Source organism: Chionomys nivalis, chromosome 3 (genome assembly GCF_950005125.1).
Source record: "Chionomys nivalis chromosome 3, mChiNiv1.1, whole genome shotgun sequence".
In the NCBI taxonomy this organism is placed as follows: domain Eukaryota; kingdom Metazoa; phylum Chordata; class Mammalia; order Rodentia; family Cricetidae; genus Chionomys; species Chionomys nivalis.
The window spans coordinates 29725646-29744836 of record NC_080088.1 but is presented as its reverse complement, the minus strand read 5'-3'; positions in this window follow the sequence as shown (position 1 = coordinate 29744836).

Genomic DNA, 19191 nt, shown 5'->3' with positions numbered 1-19191 from the left:
TGCTTTACAGAAGCTACTCAGTTTCAGGAGGTCCCATTTATTCAATGTTGTCCTTAATGTCTGTGCTGCTGGGGATAAACGTAGGAAGTGATCTCCTGTACCCATATGTTGTAGAGTACTTTCCACTTTTTCTTCTATCAGGTTCAGTGTGTTCAGACTAATATTGAGGTCTTTAATCCATTTGGACTTGAGTTTTGTGCATGGTGATAGATATGGATCTATTTTCATTCTTCTACACGTTGACAACCAGTTCTGCCAGCACCCTTTGTTGAAGATGCTCTCTTTTTTCCATTGAATACTTTTAGCTCCTTTATCAAAAATTAGGTGTTCATATGTTTGTGGGTTAAAATCGGGGTCTTCTACTCGGTTCCATTGATCGACTTCTCTGTTTTTATGCCAATACCAAGCAGTTTTCAATACTGAGGCTCTGTAATAGAGTTTGAGGTCAGGGATGGTAATGCCTCCAGACGATCTTTTATTATATAAGATTGTTTTGGCTATCCTGGGTTTTTTGTTTTTCCATATAAAGTTGATTATTGTCCTCTCAAGATCTGTGAAGAATGTTGATGGGATTTTAATGGGGATTACATTGAATCTATAAATTGCCCTTGGTAGAATTGCCATTTTTACTATGTTGATCCTCCCAATCCAAGAGCAAGGGAGATCCTTCCATTTTCTGGTATCCTCCTCAATTTCTTTCTTCATAGACTTAAAGTTCTTGTCAAATAGATCCTTTACTTCCTTGGTTAGAGTTACCCCAAGATATTTTATGCTATTTGTGGCTATCGTGAAGGGTGATGCTTCTCTGATTTCCATCTCTGCTTCCTTATCCTTTGTGTTTTGGAGGGCAACTGATTTTTTTGGAATTGATCTTGTATCCTGCAACGCTACTAAAGGTGTTTATCAGCTGAAGGAGTTCTTTGCTGGAGTTTTTGGGGTCGCTTATGTACACTATCATATCGTCTGCCAATAATGAAAGTTTAACTTCTTCCTTTCCAATTTGAATCCCTTTGATCCCCTTATGTTGTCTTATTGCTATTGCTAGAATTTCAAGCACTATATTAAAGAGGTATGGAGAGAGTGGACAACCTTTTCGTGTTCCTGATTTTAGTGGAATAGCTTTGAGTTTCTCTCCATTTAATTTGATGTTAGCTGACGGCTTGCTATAAATAGCTTTTATTATACTTAGGTACGACCCTTCTATTCCTAATCTTTCTAAGACCTTTATCATAAAGGGATGTTGAATTTTGTCAAATGCTTTTTCAGCATCTAGTGAAATGATCATATGGTTTTTTTCTTTCACTTTATTTATTTGATGGATTACATTGATAGATTTTCGTATGTTGAACCAGCCCTGCATCTCTGGGATGAAGCCTACTTGATCATAATGGATAACTTTTCTAATGTGTTCTTGGATTCGGTTTGCCAGTATTTTATTGAGTATTTTTGCGTTGATATTCATGAGTGAGATTGGCCTGTAGTTCTTTTTCTTGGTTGTGTCTTTGTGTGGTTTTGGTATCAGAGTAACTGCAGCTTCATAAAAGGAATTTGGCAATGACTTCTCTGTTTCAATATTGTGAAATACATTAAGGAGTATGGGTATTAGGTCTTCTTGGAAGTTCTGGTAGAATTTTGCATTGAAGCCGTCTGGACCTGGGCTTTTTTTGGTGGGGAGATTTTTATAACAACTTCTAATTCTTCACGACTAACAGGTATATTTAGATTGTTCACCTGGTCCTGGTTTAACTTTGGTATATGGTACTTATCTAAAAAAGTGTCCATTTCTTTTACACTTTCCAATTTTGTGGCATACAGGTTTTTGTAGTAAGATCTAATGATTCTCTGAATTTCCTCTGTGTCTGTGGTTATGTCTCCCTTTTCGTTTCTGATTTTGTTAATTTGTGTATTCTCTCTCTGCCGTTTGATTAGTTTGGATAGGGGTTTATCAATCTTATTGATTTTCTCCAAGAACCAGCTTTTTGTTTCATTGATTCTTTGGATTGTTTTCTGTGTTTCTATTTTGTTGATTTCAGCCCTCAATTTGATTATTTCCAGTCTTCTACTTCTCCTAGGTGAGTCTGCTTCTTTTTTTTCTAAAGCTTTCAGGTGGGCTATTAAGTCTCCAATGTGTGCTTTCTCCATTTTCTTTAAGTGGGCACTTAATGCTATGAACTTTCCTCTTAGCACTGCTTTCATAGTGTCCCATAGGTTTGAGTATGTTGAGTCTTCATTTTCATTGAATTCAAGAAAGATGTTAATTTCTTTCTTCATTTCTTCCTTGATCCAGGTGTGGTTCAGTAGTTGACTGTCCAGTTTCCATGAGTTCATAGACTTTCTGGGGGTAGCATTGTTGTTGAATTCTAACTTTAATCCATGGTGATCTGATAAGATACAGGTGGTTACCGATATTTTTTGTAACTGTGTAAGTTTGCTTTGTTACCGAGTATGTGGTCTATTTTCGAGAAGGTTCCATGAGCTGCAGAGAAGAAGGTATATTCTTTCCTATTTGGGTGGAATGTTCTATAGATGTCTGTTAAGTCCATTTGATTCATTACCTCCATTAATCCTTTTATTTCTCTGTTAGGTTTCTTTCTGATTGACCTGTCCATTGGTGAGAGAGGAGTATTGAAATCTCCTACTATTAGTGTGTGTGGTTTGATGACTGCCTTGAGTTTTAGTAATGTTTCTTTTACATAAGTGGGTGCTTTTATATTAGGGGCATATATATTCAGGATTGAGACTTCATCCTGGTGAATTGTTCCTGTTATGAGTAAAAAATGTCCCTCTCCATCTCTTTTGACTGATTTTAGTTTGAAGTCAACTTTCTTAGAAATTAGTATGGCCACACCTGCTTGTTTCTTAGGTCCGTTTGCTTGATAAACCTTTTCCCAGCCCTTCACTCTGAGTAGATGTCTGTCTTTGTGGTTGAGGTGTGTTTCTTGTAAGCAGCAGAATGTTGGATCCTGTTTTCGTATCCAATCTCTTAGCCTGTGCCTCTTTATAGGTGAGTTGAGTCCATTGATATTAAGTGATATTAATGACCAGTGGCTGTTAACTCCGGTCATTTTTCCTTTCTTTCTTTCTTTCTTTCTTTCTTTCTTTCTTTCTTTCTTTCTTTCTTTCTTTCTTTCTTTCTTTCTTTTGGTAGTAGAGTTTGTATGTTTCCCTTCTTCAAGTTGTGCTGGTGAAGGGTCATTAGATGTCTGAGTTATTGTGGGCATTGTTGGACTCCTTGGTTTGTGATTTTCCTTCTATTACTTTCTGTAGGGCTGGATTTGTGGCTACATATTGTTTAAATTTGTTTTTATCCTGGAAAATTTTGTTTTCTCCATTTATAGTGAACGAAAGCTTGGCTGGGTATAGTAGTCTGGGCTTGCATCCATGGTCTCTTAGTTTCTGCAGTACATCTATCCAGGACCTTCTGGCTTTCATGGTTTCCATAGAGAAATCAGGTGTAAGTCTGATAGGTTTACCTTTATAGGTAAATTGACCTTTTTTTCTTTGCAGCTCTTAATATTCTTTCTTTATTCTGTATGTTTTGTGTTTTGATTATTATATGACGAGGAGATGTTTTTTTTTGATCCAGTCGATTTGGTGTTCTGTATGCTTCTTGAACCTTCAAAGGAATATCTTTCTTAAGGTTGGGAAAGATTTTTCTTCCATAATTTTATTAAATATATTTTCTGGACCATTGAGCTGTACTTCTTCTCCTTCTTCTATCCCTATTATTCTTAGGTTTGGTCTTTTTATTGTGTCCCAGATTTCCTGAATGTTTTGTGATGAGAATTTGTTGGTTATGCTGTTTTCTTTGATCAGAGTGTTTATTTTCTCTATGGTATCTTCAGTGTCTGAGATTCTTTCTTCTATCTCTTGTAATCTGTTGGTGGTACTTGTCTCTGTAGTTCCTGTTCGTTTATCCAAATTTTCCATCTCCATCCTTCCCTCGGTTTGTGTTTTCTTTATTACTTCCACTTCATTCTTCAAGTCTTGAACCATTTCCCTTACCTGTTTGATTACTTTTTCTTGTTTCTCTTGGTTTTCTTGGGTATCTTTGAGATATTTATTCATTTCCTCTACCTTTTTGTTTGTAATCTCTAATTGATTATGGCAGTTTTTCACCCCCTGTTTAAGGTCCTCTATTATTTTCATATAATTCACTTTTGAGTCGAATTCTTTAATTCTTCTGGATTAGGGTGTACATTTCTCATTTCGGGATTCCTGGATTCTGGTGATGTCACGTTGCCTTTCAAGTTGTTGGGGGAATTCTTGCATTGGCGCCTGCCCATCTTTTCCTTCAAATGGAGCCAGGAGAGGCCTGGTGTCTTGGACCAGTCTTTGCTGTGACTAACTCTCTGGGTGTATCTCCTTAGTGTAGGGGCAGGAACCGTTCCCTTCCAGATGAACTCCGCAACACCAAATAGGGATGCCTGGTATTCCCATGACCCGCAGAAAGAAGGCCAAATGCAAGGGTTCGGGCGGGGTCGAGTAGAACACTGACAACACTGCAGTACAAGCTGGAGGTGCCTGCGCTCCCTTTCGGGGGGGTGTTGCTGAGGCCTGCCCGCTAGGCAGGCACTGACTGCTCTGGTTGGGTAGCCTTAGTGTAGGAGGGTTTGTGCTCTCTACCAGGACAGTCCGCCCCAGGCTAGCATACACTCACCCGTCCAGATGGAACTTCTCAGCACCTACACAGGGACTCCTGGTAGCTTCAATGAGCCAGGGACCAAGGGAAGTAGGGGGCAGGCAGAGCAGGTCCAGTAGAGCACAGCAGACACTGCAGCCCCAGCAGCAGGGGCCTGCTTTCCCTGGCTGGGACCTTGAGGCCTGCCCTCTAGTCAGGCACTCACTGCTCTGGGTTGGTAGCCCTAGTGAAAGGGCAGGAAACTGTTCCACAGCAAAGGACCTTGCAGACAAGGCAGGCTTAGGGGTGGGGGTGGGGGCGCTTGTGTAGGAAAGAAAGCCCTGCAGCAGGAGCTGGGGGAGGGGCGTTTGTGCTCTCTACCAGGACAGTCTGCCCCAGGCTAGCACACACTCACCCGTCCAGATGGAGCTTCTCAGCACCTACACAGGGACTCCTGGTAGCCCCAATGAGCCAGGGACCAAGGGAAGTAGGGGGCAGGCAGAGCAGGTCCAGTAGAGCAAAGCAGACACTGCAGCCCCAGCAGCAGTGGCCTGAGTTCCCTGGCGGGGGACCTTGAGGCCTGCCCTCTAGTCAGGCACTCACTGCTCTCTGGACATAATCTTTATAGCATGCATATTACCTTCCTGGAGAGACATTCTATCAGTCAATCTGTTATACCCCTTTGACAAGACTCTGATTAATACATGCATCAGTACAAATTCTCTCAAATAAATATTCAGCACCCACTGTCATTGACTGGATTTTATGCACGAAATCAGCTATATCCTTCTCCAGTGAGCTGAATTTTCCTTTTAATAAATCACTATCAGTCTGTAACATTACTAAAAGTACCTCTGTTGACTGAGTTTTGTTATTTAAATTGTTCATATCCTTCTTCAGAGTTCTGACCTCTTTCTTGAGAAGCTTTGTTTCAGTCTGTAAAGACTGTACTGTTTCTAAATATTGAGGACAAGACTAATCCCCAGAATCAAAAATAGTGATGTAGGAGGAAAATCATATGTCTTGTAAAATATTGTACATAGTATAAGTAAAGAGGCGATTGGAACCCTGGATGGTTATATTGTCAGAAATATTGCCCTTTTAAATTATAAATTTATAGTTTATATTTCAAATTATAAATCTTACCTATGGTTGATTTTTGAGTTGGAGTAGGTACAATACAATTACCTCCTAATAGGTGTCATGGACTACCTACAAAACAAACACAGCTTGGCCTACTGACACACTTGCAATTGTGGATGGTGTGAATCTGATTTAAGTGTGAAATGATAAAAGATATGCTCAGATTAAAAGAAGTTATGTAATATAAATGACAGACTGTGTGCTTCACTGTTGTTTGTAGAGCAGTGGAATAACAAATGCAGACAAGTTGTTAGAAGCGGCAGAACAGCTGGCTCAGACCAGGGAAGCCCACGTCTTGCCTAAGTTCCTATGGTGCGTGCTGGTGGGCGGCAAGTGGTGGGGTATGTGGGGACTTGAAGCCACTTTGAGGCATGTAAAAAGAAAATATAAAGAATCACGGACAATTTGTAGCAAAAAAAAAAAAAAAAAGCTGCTGCATGAGAATTCTATATAAACTGCTGGCTCCACGCACAGGTCCTGGCTTCAGCAGGCTGAGGGAGGATTCCCGCTGAGCCATGCGTGCTCCAACTTTGGTGGAGGACATGCGTGCAGTCAGAGCTGGGGGTTCTAAAACCAAACAGTTGAGCACCAGATGAAGAAGGACACTTAAAAGTAATCCCACACTAGGTCAGAATTGAGAATAATAGAGGGTTATTTATTTAGGAGTAGACTCATAGATCACAGTTCTCTGCTGGAAAAAGGAAAAGCAACTAAATCCCACAGCCAAAAAAGAGACCGGATTGTGCTTTACATCAGCATAAATAGAATAAGAGACCACGCCCAAGTGGACTGGTATCTTAAAGGCTATTGGCTGAAGGAGTGGAATGGGCTCTCCCAGCAAATAAGCAAAGGAATTATTGTGATATCATGGAAACACAGCTGTTTAAGCTTGGAAGTTAAAACTGGAAGGTGTTGCCATTGTTAAATACAGACATATGTAGGAGGGACCTTGTGAGCAGAGGGTCAAACTGCTGAGTTTATAGAACGTTTAGGTCCTAACCAGAGAGAGACCTCAAGTGCAGGCCTTGAGGAAGGAAGATTCTGCTAGATAATGGTCACTTGGGAGTCTAAAAGAAGGGCTCTGCCACAATTTGGCAATGAAATTCTAAAGAGGAATTTTGTTCTAAATATGAATGCTTCTGTCTCTGAGGAGCCTGAGCCAGCTTGTTTAGGAATTTCCCGAAAAACCAGCAAGCTGGCCTCACCTTTCCTTCCAGAATAAGAAGCATTGCTGCTGTTCTGTGCGTGCAGAAGCATAGCCTTCTCTTATTTCAGAATTTCAGTTGCTTTCTTATTCTTTAAGACTTTGAGAGTCTTGTGACGTTTCTTTCCTTGATAGATCTCTGTTTCCCAGTAGATTGAAGATGACATTCAGTTTCTCCGTATTGGAACCATCAAGAACTTACGTTTATCACTCATAATTTTAGCCCACAACTTGTCAAACATAAAATGTGTGCCCATACATTATTTCTTTGGTGCAGATTAACTGAGATTTTAATTATTTTAATACATGTCTTTTCATGACAGTTTTCTCCTGATGGCATTGAATACAAGCAGAAGTCTAATGATAAATGTTGCTTATGGTACTGATTCTGGAATCCTGTTACACAGGAGAATCTCATTGATAATAAGTGTATAAATAGATATGTAGATAGGTAGGTAGATAAGCAGAAACTGGAGTAGATGAAGATAGAGTTTTTTATGTTTTTTAGTTGTCAGTATATCTCCATCTACTAAACTAGTGATTGAGAAATGATTACTAGCCGCTAAAAGAGTCTCTACATGAATACATTGATTATAAATTTCAGCCTAGTTTCCAAATGCTTATGAAAATCTTCCAAGCTTTCTACCTCAAAGTTTGCATATGAATATACCATAAATCATGTTACATTCTTGAAGTAAGATACATTTGATTTCTCATTTTTCCTTTCATAACTGTAGTATGATTGATAATCTTATACCTACTTCAAATAAACTGACATTAAATATTTTACTTTTATGATGTTTTTATTTCCATGTATTAATTATATAAGACAGTGAGTTTCATTGGGAACTTTCCAAACAGATGTATAACATAGTTCAATCTTATTCTCATACCTCCCCTTGTTAGTTTCACTTGTATCTTTCCCATTTTCTCTTCTAAACTAGAACCTTGCCACTTTGGTGTGTTTGTGTGTTTGTTTTGTGACCTTATGAGATTCATTAGACTTATTTACAGAATCATATTTGATAGCTTGCTTATAGGAGCTTATCACTTTACCAGTGAATTACTACTGGGGAAAAAATGTCTCTCCCATATCCACTAACAAGTAATTGTGAATATTTCTTTTTTTTTTCTTTTTTTTTTCAAATGGCATTTTTTTTATTCTTTTTTAATTAAAATTTCCACCTGCTCCCCGTTTCCCATTTCCCTCCCCTCCTCCCAAATATTGCCCCTCCCCCCAGTCCCCTCCCCCTATCCCCACTCCTCTTCTCCTTCCCCCACACCATTCCCCCTCCCTCTCGATACTGGAGAGCAGTCCAAATTCTCTGCCCTGCGGGAAGACGAAGGTCTTCTATCTATGTCCAGGAAGGTGAGCTTCTAAACAGGCTAAGCACCCACAAAGCCAGTTCATGTATTAGGATCGAAACCTAATGCCATTGTCCTTGGCTTCTCATCAGCTGTGAATATTTCTTGAGGGAAGGATGAGGCCTATGAGTTTTTCCTTTTTCATGACAGAAGGGTAATGGGCTCAGATGTGTGCTGATGTGAATTTAAGAGTGCAACAGCAATGTCATCTCCAGAAGACAGAATTCTATACTTTTCCTTCAACTTTTTCTGGGTTTTGCATTCCATCCAATACTTTTGCTTAATATTACTTGAGGTTTCAAAGATCAAAACACTAAAATTAAGGGGATCCAAATACATACATTATACATATTGCAACCACTACCACTTACATGAAGATATAATGTAAAATATGGTGACATTTTTTCTCTACCAGCAATGAGTACAATGTATGTAGTAATTTATCCATTTTAGTTACTAGCTAAAGCAACTGATGTTTTATCATGTAATATTTTATTTTGTTTCTTTTGAAACTAATGAATTTGATAAAAAAAATTGGGGGACAAATAATAGCCCCATGGTTTTGAACATATTAATTAATTTCTATCACAGATTTACCTACTTACATAATGCTTATACTAATACTTCTATTTTATTGGTTTGTTCTGATCATTAAATGAGTTAAATTAAAATGTTTAGTAACTCTCTGATTTCTTCCTGTGAGTCACAAGGTAGCTATCAGCTACTGTTCCAGTGCCATGCTACTCTCCTTGATAATAGTGGGATAAGCTTTAGAGCTATCTGAGAAAGTAGAAAGAAAATATGTAAATGGAACCAGAAAAGTATTGCAAAAACTGTGTGTGTCTTATGGAAGACACTCCCAGAAGTCATCACATTGATGAGTGAAAATCCCAGTGCCAAGAGTGGACTATCTTTCTGTAACATTCTTGATGGGAGTATGCTGAGGCCAACAAACCCAAAAGGTTATTGTCACTGCAGCTGTTGCATACCAGAATTAGGTGGCAAGACTCTATTGTGAAAGACATCTCATGTTTTGAATATAGGCCACTGAGAAATTAGCAAATGGAATTTACAAGGCTCAGAAAACAAGCAAAACTCACAATATCCAGGAAGCTCAGAAACTCTCAGACTCATGAGATCCATACTAAGTTTGTATAAACAGTGAACAGTTGCTCTTCAATGGATCTGCCTGAAAGTTGAACAGGAACTCCAGGGTGCAGCCTTTGTGAGAAGTCATCCATACTGGGAATACTTTCTGGAATGCAACTGTGTTTGAGTTACCTATAGTAAATTCAATAAAAGAAATACCTAGCACAGTGACCCAAAATATAGAACAATACCTTTATTCATTAGAGGTAAACATTTAAAATAGCAGTATTAGTATGCAAGGAAAATGTTCTACATTATTCTGTGTGCTTTTTGCTACTTCCTTATTTTTTGTTTTTCTATTTTATTTTATTATTTTATGTATATTATCTTGTTCTGCCTGAATGGTATGTCTACAAATCACTTGCATGCTTGGCACCTGGAGATTCCATAAGAGATTGTCTTGAACTGGAGGTATAGGTGCTTGTGAGCCACCATAGGCATGTTGGGAACTGAAACCAAGACCTCTGAAAAAGCAAGAAATTCTCTTAACTGCTGGGCTATTAACCAGCATACAAAGTTTTGTTATTTTAATTTTAACTTTATTTCCATTGCAAAAAGTGTTAAAACTTGATTTAAGGAAAAGAATTAAGAGAGAGGGTTTACTAGGCATTTTTCTCTGTCAGTTTAAAGTAAAACACTCATTTGAAAGTATGTGTGAATTGTGGGTTTTGTTTTGGCAACAGAGAGGATTGAACACATGCAAGTATTCTAATATTTTACTCCCCGCTTACATTTTAAAGTCTTGCATCTTTTCTTTTTCTGTGGACACAGAATATCTCAATAGAAATCACAAATAATGGCAATGAGGAAAAAGGACCTTCACAAATCTTTTTCTAGCGTGATTTGGGTTTCCAATTCTCAGATATCTGAAATCCTGATTTGGATGGAATGTGCATTTCTATTAGCTCTGTCTACATTTCAAGCTTGTTTCTTGCCCTTATTGTTACTCTGTTTATTAATACAAAGGTGGGTTCCTAGTGGACACAGGGGTGACTTCTTTTAATCAGAATCAGTTCTCTTTTGCACAGACCTCTGAGAAATTTAAGAAATTTAACCCTATCACATATAGTTTATAGTCTTCACATTAGACAGTGCTATTGCCATGAAGTGGGAAAGAAGCAAGAATCCAATAATGTCAGTAGAATGCAGCTTACATTGCACTGAGATTAAAATCTCTCTCTGACGGATGCATAATGATAAAGTAAATATGATGGCAGTAGTTGTGGTGACTTGAGGGAGTCAGGCCTTGCAGGCTCAGATGTGTGACTACTAATCTCCAGTTGTTGGTGTTTGGGTCTATTTGGAAGATATAACCTTGCTGGGGAAAGTATTTCACTGGGTGCAGGCTTTTAGCTTTAAAAATCAAGAACAATCTCAGTTCTCTCTCTCTTTCTTCCTCCCTTCCCCCTGTCTCTCTGCCTCCTGTTTATACTTTGAGATGTGATCTCTCAGCTATTCATAACATCATATCAGCTGCCTACAACCAATAAATACTTTGCTATGATAGACTCAAATACCTCTGGAAACATAAGTCCAAATGAAGTCTATCTTCTATAAGTTGCCTTGGTCATAGTGTTACATCAATGCAATAGAAAAATAAGTAATTTGTTAGCTAACTTGAATTTTTCCTATGAAGTGCATAGGGACACAGAGGTAAAGCATTCAAATTTGTACTTCAAGTAACAGAAGTTTGCATTTCCCTTGTTTCATACTATGTGAAGCCTTTAATGAAACATTTGTCTTTGACAGTCCTGGGAAGAATTTTTTATTTAATAATGAATAAATTGTGCAGCTCTTTGCTTCACTGAAATAGAATCTCTTTATTCCTCCTTTCCAATGAATAGGAATACTATTTGTGTGTTGTAGTACGGCTGTAATCATAAGTGTATAATAATACAGCTTCCCCTATCGGTTTGAAATACTGATTCACTCACGGTTTATTATGACATGAAGACACCAGGCATCATTTGACAGAACCTACAGAAGGCTGATTTCTTGTGTTATTAATGAAAAAGCTACAGATTTGAAAATAGATTGCAGAAATAATACTAATATATTCTAGTAAACATTGATATCTATCTTAGACAAAACTATAAATAGAGCTAAGAATGAGAAAATGACAGTAAATAAGAAATAGGAAAATAATTACACAAAGGCAGGATAGCAAATTGAGCAAAATATAAGAACTGAATGGTGATATTAAGATGATATAGGGTCCAATGAGATGGCTGGCCAGTGAAGATAATGGCTATCAAATCTAACAATCTGTGCTTGATTCACATTGTGGAAATTGGAAGTTGACTCCTTCAAGTTGTCCTGTAGCCTTGCAATTATGTTGAAAAAGATTTGTGTACACAAACACATACACAAATAAAATATTAAATAAATGTAACTTAAAAAAGAAAAGGAAAACACTCTGAAAGAAATTTAAGTTTTCATAACTGAAACATTTTGGAGATCACTAGATGAGAAGAAAATATTATGCCATCTATAGACTAAAGCATCAACACAAATTATGCTGCAAAGAAGTAGTAAAATTTTAACAAACTTTACAATCTTGTAAAATTAAGAATGAAAATGTAGATTGACAGGATGGCAGTGGCACTAGCCTTTAATTCCAGCACTTGGGAGGCAGAGGCAAGCAAATCTCTGTTCGAGGTCAGACTGGTCTACAAGAACTAGTTTCAGGACAGATACGGCTGTTACACAGGGAAAACCCTGTCTTGAAAATCCAAAAAAACTAAAATAAAATAAATGTAGGTTGATCTTTTGCCACAGAATCGACTTTTGTATTTGTAAATCACTATAATCCTGGGGTAGATATCTTAATCTTTATTTGTTCAATTCATATCAATTCATATCAGTTTAATTACTTATGCTAGCTAAATTCAACATTCACAAATCATTCCTAGTCCAATTTGCAAACACAGTCTAATCTCTCTTTGCTCTAACTGCTACTTGAGGTCTCCTGTGTGTGTAAATATTAGAGCAATATCCCTAGTATCACAAGGCACTTAAAAACAAGAGGAATCCTTAAACTCACCATAAACTCCCAAGGCCAAGTTCTACTGTTCACGGCAAACAGTCATGAATGAATTGAAGAATACAGGATATATATATATATATATATATATATATATATATATACACACACACACAAATATATGACATATATACATATAAAACATTGCTTTAACTTTTATAGGTTATACATTACAGAATATTATTAAATAGTTTCACTTGGAAAAATCAGTATTTTCTTCAAGTCATATTTTGCCTCTGTCTCTCTTTGGTAGTCTCATAGTGTAGCCATACTTTGCTAAATTTGGAAATATAACAGATTCCCTAGAAGGTACATTTTTTCTTTTCTTTTTATGCTACATCCCAGCTAATACCAACTGCCCAATTGCTTTCACAAACTTACGACCTGCTAATTTGAGATCTGGAATATCCATTTCCCTGTTAAAGTACTTGTGTCATTGTGGGATGCTAAAATTTGTTTAGTTTGGTTCTATTCTGTTTCTCATTTAATCAAAGAAATAGCTGAGTTTGTCTGTTTTCAAATGGTTTTACTTTCACTAGGACTTTGTGCAGTGCCGTGAAGATTACTACTGTGGAACACCATGGACTTGTGTGTGTGTGTGTGCATACATATGTATTTGTTTGAATTCATTTACTCTTACTAATGCATGTGGAGGCCAGAGGTTGACAACAAGATGTCTTTCTGAATAATTTCTTTACAATATTTTTATGAAATGAGGTCTATTACAAAACCTAAAGTTCATAGTGTCTGCTGGGAAGGCTTGCCACCTAGGTATCTATGGCCCACCTCTATTGTCAGGGTAGCATATTACCATGAATCAGACAATTCTAAATAATTGTAATCCTATGTGAATTCTTTGTTATTAATACCACCTCCCTGATGTGGGAGTGTCATATATCAATCTGTTGATTTCATTGGTTAATTAATAAAGAAACTGCTTGGCCTGATAGGTTAGAACATAGGTGGGTGGATGCTGAGAGGAAGAAGGCAGTGAAGTAAGATGCCTCAGGCAGACGCCATGCCTCTGCTCTCCAGGGCAGATGCAATGAAGCTCTGACCCAGGATGGACATAGGCTAGAATCTTCCCAGTAAGCGCATCTCGTGGTGTTACACACATTAATAGAAATGGGCCAAGCAGTGTTCATATGAATACAGTTTGTGTGTTGTTATTTTGGGGCATAAGCTAGCCAGGCAGCTAGGAGCTGGGTGGCAGAAAGCGATCCAAAGCTCCTTCTATACCTCCCTTTTTTTAATCTGTTTTTTATTGATATATATATTTTTTTCTCTGCTCTCTTCTCTTCCTCTCCCCTCTTCTTCAACCCTCTCCCAAGATCCCCATATTCCCAATTTACTCAGAAGATCTTGTCTTTTTCTACTTCCCATGTAAAGTATATCCATGTATGTCTCTCTTAGAGTCCTTGTTCTCTGGAATTGTGAACTGTAGTCTATTTTTTCTTTTCTTTAAGTATAAAAGCCACTTATGAGTGGATACATATTATATTTGTCTTTGTGAGTCTGGGTTACCTCACTCAATATGATGTTTTCTAGATCTATCCGTTTGTCTGCAAATTTCAAGATGTCACTGTTTTTTCTACTGTGCAGTATTCCATTGTGCAAATGTACCATATTTTCCTTATCCATTCTTCAGTCGAAGGGCATTTAGGTTGTTTCCAGGTTCTGGTTATGAAAAACAATGCTGCTATGAACATAGTTGAACACATGTACTTGTGGTACAATTGAGCATCCTTTGGGCATAAGCCTAAAAGAATACCACCCCTTTTATAATCATACTTTTGTCAGCTTGGTTGCTTTCCCTCCACACTATACTCACACTATACTCACATATCCCCTCTAAACACTGAATTCAGCAACTTTAGAACCCCCAAGCCACACCACTGACATCACTCCAGATAATCTCATATCCGAACAACAATGTAACTTTTCCCATGCCTGGTAACAATCAAATGTATACCATTCCTATTCAAGTGTATTACTGAAGTATTTGAGCATGTAGACTACTAGAGCTAAACAGGCCTGAACTGGTTTGGGGTGCACACTCAAAAAAGTGTTCTCTAGTTACTTCTTAATAGAATCCTCTCTTTATAATCTTAAGCCCATGCCTAATTGAGACATATAAGACTAAAATCAGATGCATTTTTAGATGATAAATTCTTAGTAGGGAAATAATACCTTTCTATCGATTTTGCAGTATATACCTCTATAATCTGTGATATTTCTCTGTTTTGAATAAAGATGTCTTGTTTCTCTCCCAACTCTGTGAATATATATTTTTAATCCTTTGAGCAAGAGGCCAAGAAATTGGAAAGATGTAATGTGCATCTTGCCCACTAATTGCTACCGTCCCTAGCTTTTACATGGGTGTGGGGATCTGAAGTCCGCTTCTTATACTTGTTCAATAAGTTGCTTAGGTTTGTGGGAGGGGGTTGCTTGTTTTGATTTGTTTTCTTTTTTTTTTTGTTTTGTTTTGTTTTATTTTTTTTTCCCAGTCAGTCTTTATATCAGCTCTCAATTTTTGAAAATTCAAATTCTGGAGTTACACATTTATCCAAAAAAATTAATAAGATTACTTTTCTTTTCATAGCTTCAACTGTCAAATTTGACATTGGTCCAGGAACAGGACTGGGATGCAGTACCTGAATATGGAAGGGAACATCACAGCATGGTCACCACCAAACCCTAGAAAGGTGAACTCTGCCTGTATACTAATTCTAGCTAAGTAAGAGCCAAGAAGCAAATAAGAGAACTTTCACTTGTGATTCTGCTTCAGTTTCTACCTGAGCTATTGCCGTGATCTGGAAGTGTAATACAAATAAACCCTTTACTCTCCAGGCTGTTTTTTGATGTGAGAGTCACCTCTGTGTGCTGTAATTACCATTAATGAATAAAGAAACTGCCTTAGGCTGTTGATAGGGCAGAACTTAGGTAGGCAGGGAGGCCTGGACTGAATGCTTGGAGAAAGAAGGGCAGAGTCAGTGAGATGCCATGGATCCTCTGCCTGAGACAGACGCCAGTTAGAATCTTTGCCAGTAAGCCACTGCCACATGGTGATATACAAATTAATAAAAACGGGTTAAATTAATATAAGAATTAGCCAATAAAAAGCTAGAGCTAATGGGCCAAGTAGTCTTAATTAATATAATTTCTGTGTTGTTATTTTGAAGCGAAGCGGCTGGGGACAAACAAGTGGTTCCTTGCAACAGCTTTTGGTCAAGGTACTTATTGCAGTAATAGAAATTAAAATAGAAAAGACCTATTAATTAATAATTTACATTATGCATAGTGGTAAAGATTGAAATATTTTGCATATTTACACTGCATTAATTTACTTCAGGTTTTGGCTTGATATAATTTTACTTATTTCATTTTTATTAGTTTGACATTTACCACTAATATGGGATGACTATTGTTTATTCACTTTATTTTCAAATGTATTATTGATGATATAATATAGCTACTTTTAAATAAGATTATGTAAGGATCAGTTGATGGGATTAGGGGATGTTGTAGTCCAGTCTCAACTAATAAGCATACTCAGAGGTTCTTTCCCCATATCTTGATTCTGAAAGTCCCAAAGCAAATATTAATTTAAAATCCAATCATAGAAGTCTAGCTGAATAAAAATTAATAATAGTTCAGTAGTCGGCACAAGAATCTCTTTAAATTAGCTGTCTTTGTTTTAGGTAAGTATTCCCCAAACATTAAAATTTCACAAACCTTTAAGTTCCTTTCACATACCCTTATCTTTTATGTTGATATTTACATTTCATTCTGTGCATTGAACCTTTTCTAATTACAGTCATCTTTATTTGAAGACAAATTTTTAATTGCCACAGATGAAATTAAACGAGCAAAAGTAGTTTTAAAAATTTAGCTTCTATTGCATTCAATTTCCTTCTAGAGCCTTTATGTGAGCCTTGTTTCATTTGGTTAAGAAATGTACTTAGTAAAATTAGAAAATATTAAGGACATAATGACTGTAAACTAATAATTTCAGTTTGACTTCAAGAGAAATGTTGAAATAAATTTTCTCTTGATGAGTGTTAGTCTTCATTAATGCTGTAGCTAGATATTGTCTCACATTTTGCTCTTTAACATTTAAAAAGATATTGGTTCTGTAGACAAAGTATTGTTTGCAGGAGATGAAGAATATTAAATATTCAAAATATTCTTTAATATAATTTTGCAGTGAGGAGGGGTGAACTTTCATGGATATATTAAACAATAAATTTAAAGTGCTGATAGCTCAGCTGTCCATTCCATTTACATTTGTAGGGCATTTGCTACACTGTCACTACCAAAATTCAGAAAAGTTGTGCAAAAAATATTCCCACGTGAGAAATATGTACAGAGTTCCAAGAAAGGGTTGTTATTCTTAGGAAAAATAATTGCTTTTAGATGCAGGTAAGTCTCAAAGTAAAAGTTTTTTAGAAGAAGCAATAACACAAAAACAGTAAACACATTAAGACTTTGAGTTACTGTTAGTTTAAAAAACTTTAGGAGAATACTCAACTTTCCTTAAATAGTTATATAAATACTTCAGACATCATATAGAGAATAAAAAGGATGTGTTAGTTCACTGTTCTATTAATATATTTTCCTTGTTTTGTGTCATATTTATTTATTTATTTTTTAGTGTTAGGGTTCAGGTCCAGTGCTCACATGGGATTAATCAGTCTGGTGGCTTTGGAGGACATGTACATTTAAGATAGGAGCTAATAATGTGGCACTGACTGTTCTAGAACTTGCTATACAGCTGAGGCTGGACTTGAACTCAGAAATTCACCTGCCTCTACCTTCTGAGTCCTGCAATTAAAGGAATATAAAAGCAAATTTGGATCTATTTTTGTTTCTATAGTATTAACTTTTTCTTACTCGAATAAGGCTTATTGGTTGAACAAAATTACATTTACCCCAGAGAGACATATAAAAAAAGAAAAATTGATAATTGTGTAGGTGTATAATTGAATACCATAATTATAGGGAATTTAAACAAATTTAGTGTATAATTATTAAGTATGTACTTCATAGGAAAAAATTCTACCAATTATTTAATGAATTAAAATATTTTTACGTCCCCAAGTAATACACTGTTCTTTTAAGTTTTAGGTGTATTAACAATGTGTTATCATGTATATGATTAACCAAATGTTATAAAACCTCTTCTCTGGGGATGTAGATTTAGACAAAATTTAATTGTGTTCTATATTTACTTAGCTTATTGTGTTTGCATATATATTAGAATACCTTCAACTGAATTACTTTTAAATATCAGCTTACCTCATAATGTTGCCTCCCTCTATATAGAATTTTTATTTTGTTAGTTTATCTGTGTTTTGTTAATTGTTTATAGAAAGATCATAAAAACGTGCTTGGATAGAAATATTCTCCCAGTTGATTAGACTTGGAAATATTTAAAAATTGAGAGTAAATATGTTATTTGTTCAGAAAATAAAGGTTTACAAGCTTTAAAGGTTTCTTATTTTGTAAATGATAAAAATCTTTATATTCTTAACTAGCAACTAAAATCCATTTGCATTTGATTATATTAGAATTTGGTAAACAAACTTAGCTTTATATCAAAGTTTCATATGGTTATATAATTGATCATTTCTTATTTAGCTGAAATTTTAGATCTGGGATACTTGAGCATTTTATATTTGTGCATGTTCATGTGTCTTACTACAAATACATACATCACTAAGTGAATATCTTTCATGATAATATTTTATGAACTTCTATAAACACAATGACCTTAATAACTAAAAGTGAGACTATTTTCTCCATTCCCAAGTAGAACAAGGGAGTTGAGTAGATTCAATAAAGTATTTCACTCTAATCATGTAGTCAAAAGCTGTAAGGATTTTTTTCTTTTAAATTTATTTATTTATAAAAAAATCGTTTTTTTTAATTTACAAACCAATCCCATTTTCCACTCTCTCCACTCCCTCCCTTCCCTCCATCTAATATCTCCCACCCCCATCCACTCATCAGAGGGGATAAGGCACATTCTTTTGGGGAAGGTCCAAAGCCCTCCCTACTATATCTAGACTGAGCAAGGTATCCATCGAAAGAGAATGTGTTCCCAAAAAGCCAGTACAAGTAGTAGGGATAAATCCTGTTGCCACTGCCAGGGGCCCCATACTCTGTCCCAGTCATGCAACTGCCACCACATTCAGAGATCCTAGTTTGGTCCTATGCTTATTCCTTCCCAGTCCGACTGGAGTTGGTGAGCTTCCATTAGCTCAGGTAGATGGTTTCAGTGGGTGTCCCCATCATGGTTTTGACCTCTTTACTCATATTCTCACTCCCCCACTCTTCAACTGGAAGTTGGGAACTCAGTCTAGTGCTACAATGCCAGCCAATCTCTACCTATGTTTCCATCAGTTGCTGGATGAAGGTTCTATGGTGATATTTAAGGTATTCATCAGTCTGACTACAGGGCAAAGCCAATTCCAGCACCCTCTCCTCTATTGTTTAGGGTGTTATCTTTGTGAATTGCTGAGATTTTTCTCTAGTGCCAGGTTTATTGCTAGTGCCCAAATGGCTCCCTCAGTCAAAATATCTCTTTCCTTGCTCTCGTCTCTGTTCTTCTTCCATCTCAACTACCCAGTTCCCTCAAGTTCTTCTGCATTCTCCCCTTCTCCC